The following is a 16,967-nucleotide window of genomic DNA, read 5'->3' as shown; positions in this document are numbered from 1 at the left end:
AATGATATTCTTGTAAAAGTATATATCCCCAACTGAAAACAAAACACACAGAACAAAACAAAAGGAAAGAGATTATACCATTATTTTGATAGGAAAAAAATAAACCAAGGGACATTCTAGCTGACCTTGGGTTTGGCAAAAACTTCTTAGAACACCAAATATATGATCCATGAAAGAAAAAAAAAGGATAAATTGGTGTATTAGTTTTCTAGGGCTGCTGTAAAAAGGTATCAGAGACTGAGTAACTTAAACAATAGAAATCTATTTACTCAGAGTCTGGAGGCTAGAAGTCTGAAATCAAGGTGTTGATAGATTTAGTCCCTTCTAAAGGCTGTGAAGGGAGGATTTATTCCAGACTTCTGTCCTTGGTTTGTAGATAGCTTTATTCTACCAGGATCTTCACAGCATCTTCTCTTTCCACACGTGTGTATAAATTGTCTTTTCCTACAAGGACCCTAGACATATTGGATTAGGCTCCACTATAATAAGGTCATTTTAATGTAACTACCTCTGCCAAGACCCTGTCTCCTAATATGGTTACATTTTGAGGTACTGAGGATTAGGACTTCAGCTTAGGAATTTGAGAGGGGGTATATTCACTCCATAACAATTGGACATTGTTAAAAATAAAAAAAATCTTCTGCACTGTTAAAGACACTGTTAAGAGAATGAAAAAGACGAGCCACAGATTTGGAGGAAATCTTTGGGAAGTGGTTATCTGATAAAGGGCTATAATCCAAAATACACAAAGAACTCTTAAAACACAACAAAAAAATATAACCTAATTAAAAATAGGCCATATGTGGACAAGATATTTTGCCAAAGAAGATATACAGATGGCAAATAAGCATATGAAAAATGTTCAACATCATATGTTGTCAGGTATAAATTAAAATAACAATGAGACACCAATGCACATCTGTTAGAAAGACCAAAATTCACAATACTGACAACACTAAATATTGGCAATGATATGTAATAACCAGAACTCTCATTGCTGGTGGGAATGCAAAATGGTTCAGCCACTTTGAAAGGTTGGATGTTTCATTCACAACTAAACATAGTCTTACAAAAGGATCCAGCAATCACACTCCCTTGGATTTACCCAAATGAGCTGAATATTTATATCACACAAGAAACTGAACACAAATATTCATAGCAGCTTTCTTCATAATTGCTAAAACTTGGAAGCAACCAAGATACCCTTCAGTAAGTGAGTGGATAAACAAATGGAGGTACATCCAGACAATAGAATATTATTCTATGATGAAAAGAAATGAGCTATCAAGCCATGAAAAGACATGGGAGAACCTTAAATGCATATTTCCAAGTGAGATAAGTTAATCTTAAAAGGCTATAAATTATATGATTCTAGCTACATGAGATTCTGGAAAAGGGAAAACTATGGAAACAGTAAAATGACCAGTAGTGGGTCAGGGGTTCAAGGTGAGAGAGGCGGGAATAACTAAGAGATAATGGGAGATTCTTAGTGCAATTAAACTATTGTGTAAGATACTCAATGGTTAAGACATGTCATTATACATTTGTTAAAACCCATAAATGTACAATACACTAACAGTGAACACTAGTATAAATTATGGACTTTTGTTAATGACAATGTACCAGTCTTGGCCCATGAATTGTAACAAATATACCACAATAATGCAAGATATCATCAGTAGAGAAAACTGGAGGGAGGGAATGAGATATATGGGAACTCTGTGTGCTTTCTGCTCATTTTTCTATGTATCTAAAGCTGCTAAAAATAAATATAACCAAAAAAGGTGAGAATAAACAGAAAACCTATTTAATAAATAATTATGATTAATGAAATAATTATGCAGCTCTTAAACAGAATTAAGGAGATCTGAATACGTTGGTATGGAAAAATTTAAGAGAAAAATAAGGTGTAGAGCAATGTTTATATTATTATATTTGTAAAAACACAATTTATAAGAAATGCATGTATATATTATAGTAACATACTTTTTTTTTCTGAAAAGATGTGAAAGAATTGTTTATAGTTTTTACTTTTGTAAAAGTAACTTTGGATTTGAATTAAATAGATGGTGGGAGGGAGATGTAGGCATCCTATTGTATCCTTTTGAATGTCTGAGTATTTTGATTATACAAAAATAAAAGTTCAAAGTTCAAAATACTCTATAATACGTAAGTTATATACATTTGCCAAAACTGACTATAGAATAAAAGTGACATATACTGGATTTAATAAAACTCAGTGCATATTGAAAAACTTTCCTTTGATACTAACTTAATTTGATGGTTTTTAGTTAATTACTGGCACATGGATTACTTGACAGTTTCAAGGCTCTTAAATATGAAATCTATAGGCATGGGACAGACCTGAGTTGGGGTTAAAAATGGATCAGAGAAGCTTTGAATTAAATTAGATGTGAAAATAAAGTTTTATTTACTCTGGATTTGATCTTTTGGTAGAGAAAGTGCTGAAAAGGACTTTTCCTTTACACAGGCATGATCAAGATGGAAAAAAGGAGAGGTGGGAAACAATGGAAAATATTGTGCAAGCTGCTTAATATCTCATCAGGAAACAAAGAAAAGAGAGCTAACACTGCACAAAGAATCTTTGAAGCAGTGGCTACATGGTCATTTCCTTGGTTATTACTACCCCGTTGGATTTTAAATGTTAAGTAAGTTCCATTAAGAAATATAATAGTATTCCATTAAGAAATAGTATTGCACCTGGGTGGTTCAGTCAGTTGAGTGTCCGACTTCGGCTCAGGTCATGATCTTGTAGTTTGTGGGTTCAAGACCCACATCGGGCTCTCTGCTATCAGCGCAGAGACCACTTCAGATCCTCTGTTCCCCCCCTCCCCCACTTGCACAATCTCAAAAATAAATAAAACATTAAAAAAAAAAAGAAAAAAGAAATAGTATTGGTACTGGGGCACCTGGGTGGCTCAGTCAGTTAAGCATCTGAATCTTGGTTTCAGCTTAGGTCATGATCTCAGGGTTTGTGGATTCGAGTCCCACATGGGGCTTTGTGCTTACAGTGTGGAGTCAGCTTGGGATTCTCTCTCCCTCTCTCTCTACTCTTCTTCTGCTCTCCCTCTCTCCCAAAATAAACTGAAAAAAAAAAAAAAGAAATAGTATTAGTATTATGAATTCTCAGTTTTTGTTGCAGGAGTTCAATTCGGCAAATGACTGAATACTATCTATCATGTGGCATAGCAGTCTCTAGAAGACAGATCAAGAAAAAAAAAACTATTCTTTTTCTCTTTTGCTTTGTTTTCTTATGGAGAACTTCTGTGATCTCAGATGTATGTTAAATTTCATGAATTAAAGCTACTTTCATGCATCACTGCAACCTCTGGTAATGGTTAATAGCTGAGAAGACGAGGATATTTTTATTTAGAGCAGAAGAAAAGTAAAAACAATTTAAGTTTGGGGTGTTCCTTATTTGCACAGATATGTTAATAGGTCTTTTTAGACCTATACTTGTCTGTAAGACACAGCTTATTTCCTACTAATACAAATAAGCTATTTACTAAACTTATTCTACAGAGCTACATTTCCAAGGTTGAAAATAAAGTGAAATGGGGGGATTTCTCTGTACATATTTCCAAGCAAGTTGGTGATCTACAATCAGGACCACTGCTGCAGCAAGGATGCCTGTGCCTAGCACACGGTGAGTGGTACTTCTATTTTGTGTTACTTCTGCGGGGATGGATTTGACCACGGAAGTAATTTGACCTTTTTTCAGTCAATGATACCAACATGAGGAGTCCCAGCTTAACATCAAAGTCAACTTGAGAGTAATGTATGCAAGTAATAACACTTTAATTTGTGGCTCTGCTGAACCCTGAAATAATGAACAAGGAAATGACACTGCCTAAGAGAAGAGCAATCAGGAAACTAGCTTTGGCGAGTTTTCCCAAGCACTGGTCTCTGGCCCTGCTTCTGAGTTTTCACGTACATATAATTGAACAAGGCATGTTATAGGCTTCTCTGTACACATTTAGCTCTTAAAATGTTTCAGTTAATGTAGTACCTTGTATTTTACATCCTGTGGACAGTAGATAATTGCTTGAACTCTCTGCTTTACTGGTTCTTTTCAGACAAGACCTGCAGGACTCCTTAACCTCGAGGACTGAACAACCAGAACTTGGTGCCTATAAAGAGGACCTTGAAGTCCTAGCAACTCAAGTTATAAATTAAGGAAGTGAGGTAAGAAGGAGCATTTAGTGTGACGTGCCACAATCAGTGATGTATGTCGTCAATCTGCACTAGACCCAAAAGGATTGTGTGACTGGTGGCAGCTTTGGTAGGTGACTAAATGGGCAGAATGAAAAGTCCTTTCTCTCTTTCCCATTGTAAGTTAAGTTCCCTGGTCGAAGCAGAAGTGTCTGAGAGCAGAATGACACTCCTCACTGAGTCAGTAGACCAGTCAGTCAAACACTGCCATCTGTTGCCATGTGGTGCCTTGTGGAGCTGACACTCTCAGTCTTTGAAGAAAGGGTACATAATTGCATCAGTGTGCCATGAAATCCATTTAAATCTGGCAAATGTAGTGCAATTCTTTGTTAGCAATTATAAATTCGCAGTGGTAGGTGATAGGAACAGAGACAGAAATGGGATGTCAGGAAACATGAGGATCACTTGCTGGCAACTGTCTATTCAGTTGCCAAAAGATTAAACAGTGTGAGCTTCACTGGGGTATTAGTGCTACTGCTTAGAAACTAGCAGTTAATTTTTATACCCCTTGCCATCCCCACCTTTGTTCTCACGAAGCAAACAGATTTAGTTTCCCACGTGCAGGGTGATGCCATAATAAAAAAGGGTATTTCTCTAAAGGAAGACACATATTAAAAAAGGAAGTATTTCTCTCTAAGATTGTAGCGTTTTAAACTGCACCATCAGGAACAGAATCAGGAGCGTAAAAATAGAGATCTTTTTAAACCTAAATATGACTGCCCAGTATACAGCGTAGTGTGAGTATGCTGTTCTTGTTTGAAATTATGGAATTTTCATAAAGAGTCTGGCAGGGCACATATCGCAGAAATCCCAAGTTGCTGAAAAGTGACAATGTTAAGGCTGACACAATGAAAATATTCACTTTTACACTGCATTTAATTCATAAATAGCATCCTTATTTTTTAAGTCAAATGTAGGGATGCAGTCAAACTACATGCCTCAAAAACATCGTTCATTTTGCCCCTCCTGACATAGACAAATCCCATACTTGCTACTCAAGTGGGGAGTGGAGGTGAGCTTAATAGATGAGGTGACATAATGCACTTTATGTAATTCTTCCAAACACATTTCAAAGCCCAACGATTTTGTATATAAAAATTATTCATAGCGCAAAACACAGAGAGGACTGAGGAAAGGTCTTCAGCCTCGTTTTGTTTTCTCCTTTTTTTTTTTCTCTTTAACTATAACTTATTCAGTTTTCTGGCTTTCCTCTGCACCCTCATGCAGCATCCAACTGTTCTTCCAGAAATCTTCCTCAGAAATAAATCATCATCTAAAGTCATCTCTACTTATTTTAAGCCACTGCAAAGCCCCAGCCCCCTCCTCCATTTTTTAAAATTTCCAATATCAAACTACCTCCTCCTTTCCAATTCTTTCCAAACATATTTCTTCCTCAAGAATCTGAAGATCGTGGCAATAATTGCTAAATGAATAATATATGGAGTAAAATGTAATTAGCTAAAATGCCAGTCTTATTTTTATTGCAAATCAGCAACTTAAAATTATATTGATATAGGCCATTTTCTTATTTCTGGATTTGGAGAAAGTGCATGTTTATTTGGAACTCTAATGAGAAAATGAGAGTTAACTATCTTACTATCTAATTTTGAGAATATGTTAAAGCTAAATTAGGTATTTTCTCAGTAGAGTGACATCATACTCCAAATTATACACCTGCAAGACTAGAGTTGATCATTGAGCTTACATATAAACATTCTTCTGTAGAATTTTTAGTAATCTTAATGGCAATTCATGATGATGAATTGAAGCTCATGGTGGACTGAAAAGCAGGATGAGCTCATTAATCAATTCAATACAGTATCTGTCACAGGTAACTTTAGAATTATCTATTTCCTTCTTATATCTGGAAAAGCCTAGTTGCCAGATGACTATTGATAAAATGTCATAGTGAAAAAATATCTGAAATTGAAGTATGCCTGCTTTGATATAAAGTACTGAATTATAAAAGAAGAGCAATGTTTGGCATTACATTAACTCTGATAGATACCAACAAGTCAGTATTTTATATGAGATTAGAATGAAGGTTTGAAGCATATTAGATGTTAATTACATCATTTATAACTGAATAAAGGAGCTACAGCATAGGCTCTGAATTAATATGCTGATGACTCCCAAATTGGAATATTAAGCCTGAATCTGATTCACGAATTAAGCCCGAGGTTATGAGAACTCCAGACTCATAGTCTACCTAATCTATATCATTTTCACTTGACTGTGAACTATGTATCTCAAATTTTGTGTTACCACAAGGGAATTCTTGCCTTTAGTTCTCAAACCTTCTTCTGCCTCAGCCCTCCATTTCAGCAGGAATAACATAGTCCACCCTATAGCTTAAATAAAAAATCATGAGTCTAACTTATTAAAATATTACAGGTTTTTACTGTCTTATTTATTCTATGAGTAAGTCATGTAGACCCACTTTCAGTATATGTCCTTGAACTTCTTACCATTCCCACTATTATTATCCTAATCCAAGGCATCATGCTTTCTTGGCAAGATCATGGTAATAGTTTATTAATTTTCCTACTTTCTTTCTTGTCTTCTCCTTCCATTGTCCACAGAATGACCTCAATAATGGTCTGAAAGTTAAATCAGCACATGCTAGTCCCTACTTAAAAATTATTGTTTGTATCACTTAGAATGATTTTTAAAATCTTTGTAGACTTAAAGTCCATACATGTACTGGTTCCTGGTATATGTTCAAAGCTCTACTGGAATCACTTTCTCCTTCACATATTTTGTCCTAAAATTACTGTGATTATTATTTTTTGATTATGGCAAGATTGTTCCCGTCTCTAGGTATTTGTGAACATTATTCTGTCTGTGTAAAATATACTTCTATTTACCTTTCTCAAGACTGACTCCTTCTTGGCATTCAGATCTCTGATAAATGTCAATGTATCAGATTCCATCCTTTACATCTCAAACTACAGCAGCCACTAGATGAACTCTATCTCATTATACTTTAATTCTCTACATAGCACTTACCGCTATCTGGCATTTCTTAAGCATTTATGTATTTTATTCCTATTGACTATCTCTTTCTACTAGAATGTAAATTTTATTAAAGCATGAAATTTATCTGTTTTATTTATCTTTCTATTCTCAAGGTATATAATGGGTGACTGGAGCAATTAGGCATTCTATATGTATTTTCCAAATAAACTGATTAATGAATTGTATATTTTCAATTGAGTAATTACCATAACTTGGTAAGTGTGAGCCAGGCAGGAAACCATCTGGAAAAAGAGTAAAAATGTTGAATCTACATGCCAACATGGTTGTTTTGTGTCCCATATTTGGATTGAATTGGAATATTTGCAAGTTTACCTTATCCTTTTGGATTGTAAAAAATTTAGCATAACTACAGTTAATGGATTCATATACATTAGAATGTAAAGCTTATTATGTCCCATGCAGTGATTTAAATGCTTTACACATGTTAAATCATGTAATCTTCACAACTCCCTCATAATAGAAATTTTATTGTATACATGAGGAAACTAAAACAAAGATTAAACAACTCAAGATTATAAGACTAAGTAGTAGCATAGTTGGGATCAAACCAGCAGCCTGGATTGTCTGTGTACATAACCCCTAAGCAATACTGCCTCTTAACCTTGAAATGCAACTTAACTTATTCAGTAAACATTCAATAATCATTTGCTGATAGCTAACTGTGTTAATGGTAAAGTATTAAATATTTTAGATGGAAAGACAAATATTATTATAGTTATATTCTTCAGGAACCTCTCATTTTTATAGACTAGCAGAAAAGTTAACAATTAGTTAAGTGTCAGTTATAATGTGTGGAAAATGTTAAATAAAAGTGGCAGGGGTTAAGTGAATTCATAGAAACACCTAGGAAGAGGGGCACCTGGATGGCTCAGCAGGAAAGCAAACAACTCTTGATCTCAGGATTGTAAATTCAAGCCCCTTGTTGGGTGTAGAGATTATTTAAAAATAAAATCTTAAAAAAAGAAAAAAGAGGGGCACCTGAGTGGCTCAGTCGGTTGAGCGTCTGATTCTTGATATCAACTCAGATCATGATCCCAGGATTGTAGGATTGAGTCCTCTGTGCTGAGCGTGAAGCCTGCTTAAGGTTTTCTCTCTCTCTCCCCCTAAAAAAAGAAAAGAAGGAAGAAAGAAAGAAAGAAAGAAAGACCTAAGAAAGAAGGCAGCTGACATATATTGAGGAAGGGAATTTGTCAGCCAAGGGATTCTAGAAGAGCTATGTTTAAGCTAAATCCAAAAAACATCAGTAGGAGTGACCTCAGAAAAGTATAGGCATGTCATGCAGAGAAGCACCACAAAGAGTAAAGTCTAAAGTCAAGGTCTAACCTGGCATATGTTTTGTGTTATAGGGTTATACTGACATATTAGACATTCTCAACATGACTGACTCTCTGAACTGTCAGTAACGTATTCTCATGTGAATCCATATTCTAATTCTTATATTCAATGGCCTTACTGATCTACTGGTTACAAAGTCAACCATAGGTCACTGCAACAGAACTAATTTTTCTCTTCTTAAACAAAAGGAAGAAATAGGGTAAAAATGATCTAAATAAAGAATTTTAAAACTTGTGCAAATGAACAACTTTAAAACAAGCAATAGAATTTTAAAATACTACAAAATAGAAGCATTATTGTGTTTCATGGAATTATTTATGAAACACATGTTCAACAGTGACTAATAATGTGGTAGTCAATATCTTTAAAGAGAAATTAAATTAAGATGCTTTTTAGTAATTTCTCTCACAAGCAACCTTAAACTATACTTTAACAAATATAATGGCCAATACTGAAAGCATAAATATCAAAATAATCATCATAGACTTGAATTTCTGTTTTAAAAATATTTTAGTCAGTAAGATCTGTGGATATTATAACACTGTTCCTAGAAAAAGTGATTCTACCCACTGTAAATTTTCTGTGTGTGTGCCTGTGTGTGCATGTGCGTGTGTGCCCTTTATCCACTTGAACATGTCTGAAATCAAAAGAGGTAAATAGATTAAAAATGTTTACTTTTATCCCATGCTTTATCATCACAGACAAACTCTTGGTAGCTACATTAATCAAATAAGATAAAAATAAATATAATGTTGGAATAAGTTCTGGCCATTAGATTTCAGGAAATCATTAGAATATTGAAGACTCATGTAACAAAAACTTTTAGAAGCGTTATTTCTTTCTGTTGTATTAGCTAATTTTTTATTTTTTATTTTTATTTTTTTTATTTTTTTATTTTTTAAATTTTTTTTTTCAACGTTTTTTATTTATTTTGGGGACAGAGAGAGACAGAGCATGAACGGGGGAGGGGCAGAGAGAGGGAGACACAGAATCGGAAACAGGCTCCAGGCTCCGAGCCATCAGCCCAGAGCCTGACGCGGGGCTCGAACTCACAGACCGCGAGATCGTGACCTGGCTGAAGTCGGACGCTTAACCGACTGCGCCACCCAGGCGCCCCTTAGCTAATTTTTTATATGTTAATATGTGACTGAAGAAGAAAACAGAGCAGTTCATCTCTTTAGTGCTTATTGGTTCACTTCTTTTCAAGATATGAGGATCATCTCATGATTAATTGTACAACTTTTAAGTAGCTATGGTTGTTGCTAAAGAACCTTCCATCAGAAACTTGAGAGAAGATTTAAAGACATTCATCAAAGTTTTCATTTGGAGTCTAGAGAAACAATAAAGTAGATATTGACTTCTCTTGAGGAATGGATCATGATTTATTGATCCAAAGGGCGAGTCAATATTTACCTTCAGTGAAAGTAATTCTTGATGATCAATGAAATGTAAAATTTAATGCATTATTTCTAATAAAAAATATCTTGAAATCTATTAAATAGTGACACTGCTTAAATAGCATTTATATTTTTCAGTTTATAAAAATATATATGCATTATAAGAAACTGTAATATATGGGACATTAAAAGTAGAAAAACTATCAATAATTTCCCATAAAAAAACGTTAATAGCTTTGTGTATTTTGTGCCAGTCATTTCCTATAAAAATATTTGGGTGTGTTTATATATGTAAATTTTGATTTTAAATATGATAAAAATAAATTAACATAGTGTGTTATTCTTTCCAAATATGCATTCTTGCTTTCTGTAAGAGGATTACATATCCCTACCTATTGATCTGTGAGTTGGCAAACCTTATGTGCAATGAATGTACATCCCCAACCCGCTGACACTGTGTTTGTTTATGAAAATTGCTTTGACCAATGGCATGGGGCATACACATACCACCACATCCCAGCCTTAAAAACCATAACATATTTCCACCAGCTTTCTTGCTGCATTCCCTCTGCCACAAAACCGACCTGTGTCATATCAGGGCTTCTATTTCCTTAGGTGTCCGGAGTGAGAAGACAAATAGAAAAGGGAAGCATCATCTCCTCACAGATGCTGACTTATAATGTGTGGAAGAAATAAATGTTTATTGTTGAAGATCACTGAGAGTTTGGGCTATTGATACTGTGCAAAAGTGACTAATCCACCGAAATGTATTAATAAATGTGTTATTTTAGACATGACATAGACTTTCCTAATCATAAAGGAGATATTTATAAATTCTACTACCCCCAAATTAAGAATTTTTATTAATCAAAGGATACCAAAAAGAAAGTGAAAATAAAAGCCAGAGAATACTTTATCAGAGAAATTATTTGCCACGTATGTAACTTAAAAAGAATAAATTAAAAACACTTTCATATACTATATACAAATATTTGTTTAATGACACGTTGATATGTAACTAAAAAATAATATTTATAATATGTATATAATTAAATTAATATAAAGTTTAAATAAAAAGAAAATCTGATAAAAATGGGCAAAATGAATGAATGGGGATTTTACGGAAGAGAAGGATCAAATATCAAATAAACATTTAAAAATGTTGGGATGTTGTACCTTAGGATTACAAAAAAATGGAGGTATGTATTAAATAAAGTAAAACGTTGGTTTGTGAGCATAAATTGTTCTGGAAACATGTTTGGAATCCAAAGCACCTGTATATCAAAGCAAATTTCCCCATAAGAAATAATGGAACTAGAACAATTTGTTCTACAACCCCAAAATATTCACATAAAAATGACTGTAATACTGTAATACAATACAAAATATAAAGAAAAATAAACAAATTAACCTGCACTTACCTTTGAAAACATTTGTGGCTGGTTTGAAGGAGACAAGAGAGCGGAGGGTTAGTGTGTAGGATGACTTTCACTGTCGTTAATGGAATCACTGCTATCTGTTAGTTCAATGGAATCTTTTTCTGCATGGGGGCCATTGTATACTTTCGTACAGATGTTGACACAGTACAGTATTAATAAACTCTTGTCATATGCCATATTTACTATAACTGGCAATAAGGCAGCAGAAGAAAGTGTCTATATCTGCAGACAGCCTGACTTAGACTGAAGCAAAGCATCCCTAAGCTTACTCTTGTATGGAAAAGCAAAGGACTTTTCTTTGCTTCAAAGGTGCTTTGAAGTGACAAAAAATACACTAGTGCCAGTTGTGGGCACCTTCCAACGTTCTGAAGAATCAAGAATCACTGATTTTTGCCAAACACCAAGGCCTGAGACAGAGCACCCAAGCATGGGAGATGATTACCCACAATCCTGCAGCAAGCGAGAGCGAGCAAGAGAGAGAGAGAGAGAGAGGGAGAGAGAGGAACCATTGGCTCAGCTGTGATCATGTGACATTCGGTGTCACATACTACTCGTACTGCAAGACATCGCTTGTTTATCAAGTTAAAATGTATTAGAAATGTTTGCTCATCTTGCAGAACACTCGCAGAACAAGTTACTCACAACCCAAGGTTTTACTGTATTTTCTACGACGAAATGTACATATTTCTCTCTTTCACACACACACACACACACACACACACACACACACAAACACACACACACGCTACATTGACTCTGTCAATTAGACACCATCAGGCATAAATTTGAGGTCCTTTGCAAATGTGAGATCTGGACTAAATGGTCCACTCATTCTCCTGTAATAGGTCCTGACTGACTTTTCAGAAAGGAGTATTTCAAATAACCTCCTAATAGTATCTACATAGTGTTGGCTTCTTGTTTGTTTGTTTGTTTTAATGATACTTTTACGGTACGATCTTTTATTTTGAACTCATTTCATGGCTATTTTAAAAAGATAATGGGTAAGGCAGTTCTCAACATTTCCATTCATTTCACTTTGATCTAGCTACTTTACTTTTGAAGATGTGTAATGGGATTTCATGAATCAAAAGCACCTTCTGTATGTTTTGGTTGTCATTTTTTTTTAATCAGAAGGTCCAAATATCTCAGTGTATGAATTTTGAAGCAGAAGTGACTCTCTATAAAAGATCTACTCTGAAGAAATCCAAATATTTTTACATTTTAGAAAGGAAGATTTAGATGAAGATAGATAAAGCACATGGTGTGTTCATAAAGCACCATTAAGTCATTTTTCTTTTCTCCATTTTGGCCTTAAATTTCACAAAAGTAGAGTTTCTTTCACACTGGAGCTTTCTTTTTCCAGGAGAGTTCTCAAATTAGTTGACAAAGTGCAGTATAAGGGCCTGGGCTAGATTTTTTATCTGACAATCTGCATCCTTCTCATCTATTGCTTATAAGCCTTTCCCACTGTCACAAGGGCTAGAAGACAAGTAACTACTTTTCTTATACTCATTTGCCTTTACTGTTTTGCATGCAGTTTACCTTCTGCCAGTGCCCTGCACCCATACAAGATTTAGAAGGCAAAAATGTGACAGAGGGCATTCTCTCTCTAGCAATAGCAATAAATAACACTTATTGCAATAGATAATGCTTAATGCTAACGGCAGGCTTTAGCTGAAAGGGAGTTCTGTAAAGGCTAACTAGACTCTACGTTTGATTTTTAGTCACCAACTGCAACGCTGCTGGTAAGCTGTGATTTTCATGGTGGGTGCTTGAACATTTCTGAAATCTTCCTGGCAGAAGCACTCTCTTGACCTCTCAAATACAATTTCTACGATATGACCTGACTTTGTGACATTCCCAGGCTTTGCAACAAGTTTGTAAATGTCTAAATTCTTGTAGTAAGTTCTTTTGTGTCCCGAATATCGAAACCAGTCTCCATATTCTTAAAATGAACACTGACTGATACAAGTCCTTTCTAGCATGGATCCTTCTTGGATATTAACTTTGTGCCAGGATCCAAATGCATTAAATATATTAACATAGTTGATCCTAGAAAAAAGCCAACAATGTAGCAATGCTATCATGTCCATTTAAAGCATAAGGAAATCCGGGGATAGAAATGTTTAGTAATTTTTTTCCAGGTCATGTAGCAATAAGTTGTAGAATCTGGATTCTGATCAGGCAGTCCGGTTAAACAGCATATGCTTGTAATCACTCTGCATTTCTATCTCAGTTGTAGAACGCATATGGTATTTATCCCAACAACCTACACAAGATGGTGGGCTGTGATGCAAGTCACATATGTACATGTATTTTTTCTATGTCATAGTATTTGCTGTTATTCCTATTCACTCTCCAATTGTTCAGGGATAGGCCATTATAGGTCAATTGTGCTAAAGTAGTATATTCATTCTAATCCCAGTGTCATACTGGTATTCTTTCCTAACAATTCTATCAAGAATTAGGCTAAGTTGGTTTTACCTTGTGGTAAAATCTTAACCTAATGGTGAAGTGGATTTCCCATATAACAGGTGAGAAGTAGTATTTTTCATGTGTTGCTAGGTAGTTGAGAATGCTGTAATAACAATTTTAAAATTTCATATAAAATTGAACATATTTTTGTTACTAAATAAGTATTTAAATTGCAATGGATTTCAATGAGGAAATGTCATATTATTCTAAAAATTCACTTACAGGGGCACCTGGATGGCTCGGCCGGTTAAGCGTCCGACTTCGGCTCAGGTCATGATCTCACGGTCCGTGAGTTCGAGCCCCACGTCGGGCTCTGTGCTGACAGCTCAGAGCCTGGAGCCTGTTTCAGATTCTGTGTTTCCCTCTCTCTCTGCCCCTCCCCTGTTCATGCCCTGTCTCTCTCTGTCTCAAAAATAAATAAGTGTTAAAAAAATTAAAAATAAATAAAAATAAAAATAAAAATTCACTTACAAGTATTGCAAATAGTTGGTACTCAGATACTTACTAAATAAATAATTTCAATAAGAGGATTACTAATAGAAAAAGTAGGTTTTATTATTTTTAAAATGAAAATGTTTTCTTTTAATTTCATTTGCATGTATTGCCTATTAAAAACAGCAGGATTTATTCTTTTCAGCTACCCTGAGACTAATTTTATTTTATTTTATTTTATTTTATTAGTTTATTAGTAAACACCAGTATTATTATTTAAAAGTTATTTACTTTCTTTGAAAGTACTAATTACAAGGTGTTTATGTTAAGCATCTCACTATTCAAGATTTCAGTAGTTTTTGAGAAATACTCCAATTAAAAAATATTTGTATATATGATTTTTCATGTCAGAGATACTTGTATTTATGGTTCTATCCATTATTATATATCCATTTGCATTTTTTGAGCTTTTTTTGCATTTTTAACTCCTATTGATTGGAATTTTTCTTCTGAATACATCGTTCTGACATCGTGCAAATTTGCTGCCCAAATGCAGGCACATAAGCCTAAAAGGGGATTTGCCTTTATCCACTTGTCCTGTTAGGTTACAAGTTAAAGCCACTTGCTGTTGACAATACTTTGCAACTCCTTAAATTGCAAACCAGATGGTCCATAAGTTTCTTCATTTATGGAGCTAATCTGTGACTTCAAAATCTTCCCCATTGGACAGTGTGGGTTTCTTCAACGTGCCGCAGTTTTTATTTATCCTCAAGTAAATTAACAGGAACTAGTCTGTTATAGATCAGTAAGGATTCTTCCCTTTGTCACCTTCCCCTCTAAAGACAGAGACATATCACATCAATTTGGCAGTGCCCTTCTCATGTCAACAAAGGATAGGTGTTAACACAATAAACTGCAAAGTCCCAGAATGTGGAGAGTGGATGCAGTTGGTAATAAGGGAGTTAGCTGATGTTACTTATAGGGAATATTACTGAGTCCTTGAATTCACATCATACATTTTGGAGGTCAGATTCAACTTAAGAGCTGCAAAGAAAGCCAGATGTTTACATAATTCTTCATAGTGTCACAGAAAGAGAGAGAGAAAGAAAGCAAAATAGGAAGTAAGTATAGAGTATGCGGTGGTTTAGGAGAAAATAATCTATTTTATATCTGTGTGATAGAAAGAGAGAAAGTAAAACCTATAGCAATAATTCAGACTGTCACTAAGCTTTAAACATTGACCAATTACAGGCAGAATCCAAAAATGCAATGCAATTTGTAATACATTCTTACAGCAGACAACACAAAATCAAGACACTGATTGGAGAAAAAGACATGAATGGAACATTTTCCTCAGCGACATCTGATTGTTTCCTCAATTATGCAATGCGAAGGGTTTGAAAGTTAATATAAGAACCACAGTGGAGATTATTTCTAATATGTTTGTATATAATTATGCTAAGTGAACTCTTCATTCAAATTATGCCTTTATTCAATGATATGGTTCAATGGTTCTCAATTAATCCTTTCATTATAAAGTACTTAGCTGGAGAAAATCTTCATGCAAAAATTTATGCATAGGCATCTGAATGTGATAATCCGTAATCAATAACTAATCTCTAGAACTCAGTTCCCAGAGTAGACTGGACAGCTAAGCCACATTTTGTATGAACTGCTACAGGTAACAAGCAAATTCCTATTTGCTATGTCAGATGTTGCCTATATGTTATAGGAAATATCTCTGATAAACTTCAGAAACAATTATTTGAAGAAGAGGTTCACAGCATCACAGAATATACATTTACACTCTAATGGAGTCTTATATTAGGCAATTGAAAATAATAATCTTATCACTGAGGTGCATTAGAAACAGAGAGGTTTCCAAATATGCTGAAAGTTTTCATTCCCACTTACCATTTTAAAGGTAAAACTATTACTATACATAATCCATTAATGAAACTTCTGGAAGATGCTTGTTCTTATAAAGAATACTGCACTCCAAAGATAAGTGGCATTAATGTTACTCAGAGAACCTGAAGCTTCAGTATACTCCTGGGAACAATTAGGATTCTGTCACATAAGTACTAGACCGTATCTATTAAACTGGTTTTCTACATCATGGGAAGTAAAAAGGTAATTATCAAAATGGATGTAAATGAAACATGCATTTTAGAAAATAGTTGAACCAATTACTCTCAAAGGACATATAAGGGCTAGAAAATCTTTCACCTGATTTACTCATCCACTCAAACTTTATTTCCAAAAGTAAGCAGAGATCATTCCATAAATATTCATTTATTAGATTTATAAAAGGTGGCCAACTTAAGCTGCAGAAAACTGTTTGAGACAGAAATTATTTGACAACTCATCTAAGACCATTCTTAAGAAATATTTCTGCCACAGAAGTAGACTTTGGAAAAAAATCTCTAATGCTATCTTGTTAGATACCATTATAACATCACAGAGAGATTTTTCAGACAAAGTATACTCCCTCAGTCACAGTGCAGGACTGGGAACAATAAACAGAGTCTCCAGACTCTCTGGAGAAAGGCAACAATATACAAGTTCTTATTCCCATTAAAATAAGTAAATTTCATGCCTAATTATCTAGGGTCCA

This window comes from Panthera uncia, chromosome B4, assembly GCF_023721935.1.
Source record: "Panthera uncia isolate 11264 chromosome B4, Puncia_PCG_1.0, whole genome shotgun sequence".
NCBI classification, from domain to species: Eukaryota; Metazoa; Chordata; class Mammalia; order Carnivora; family Felidae; genus Panthera; species Panthera uncia.
Note: the sequence above shows the minus strand (reverse complement) of the source record.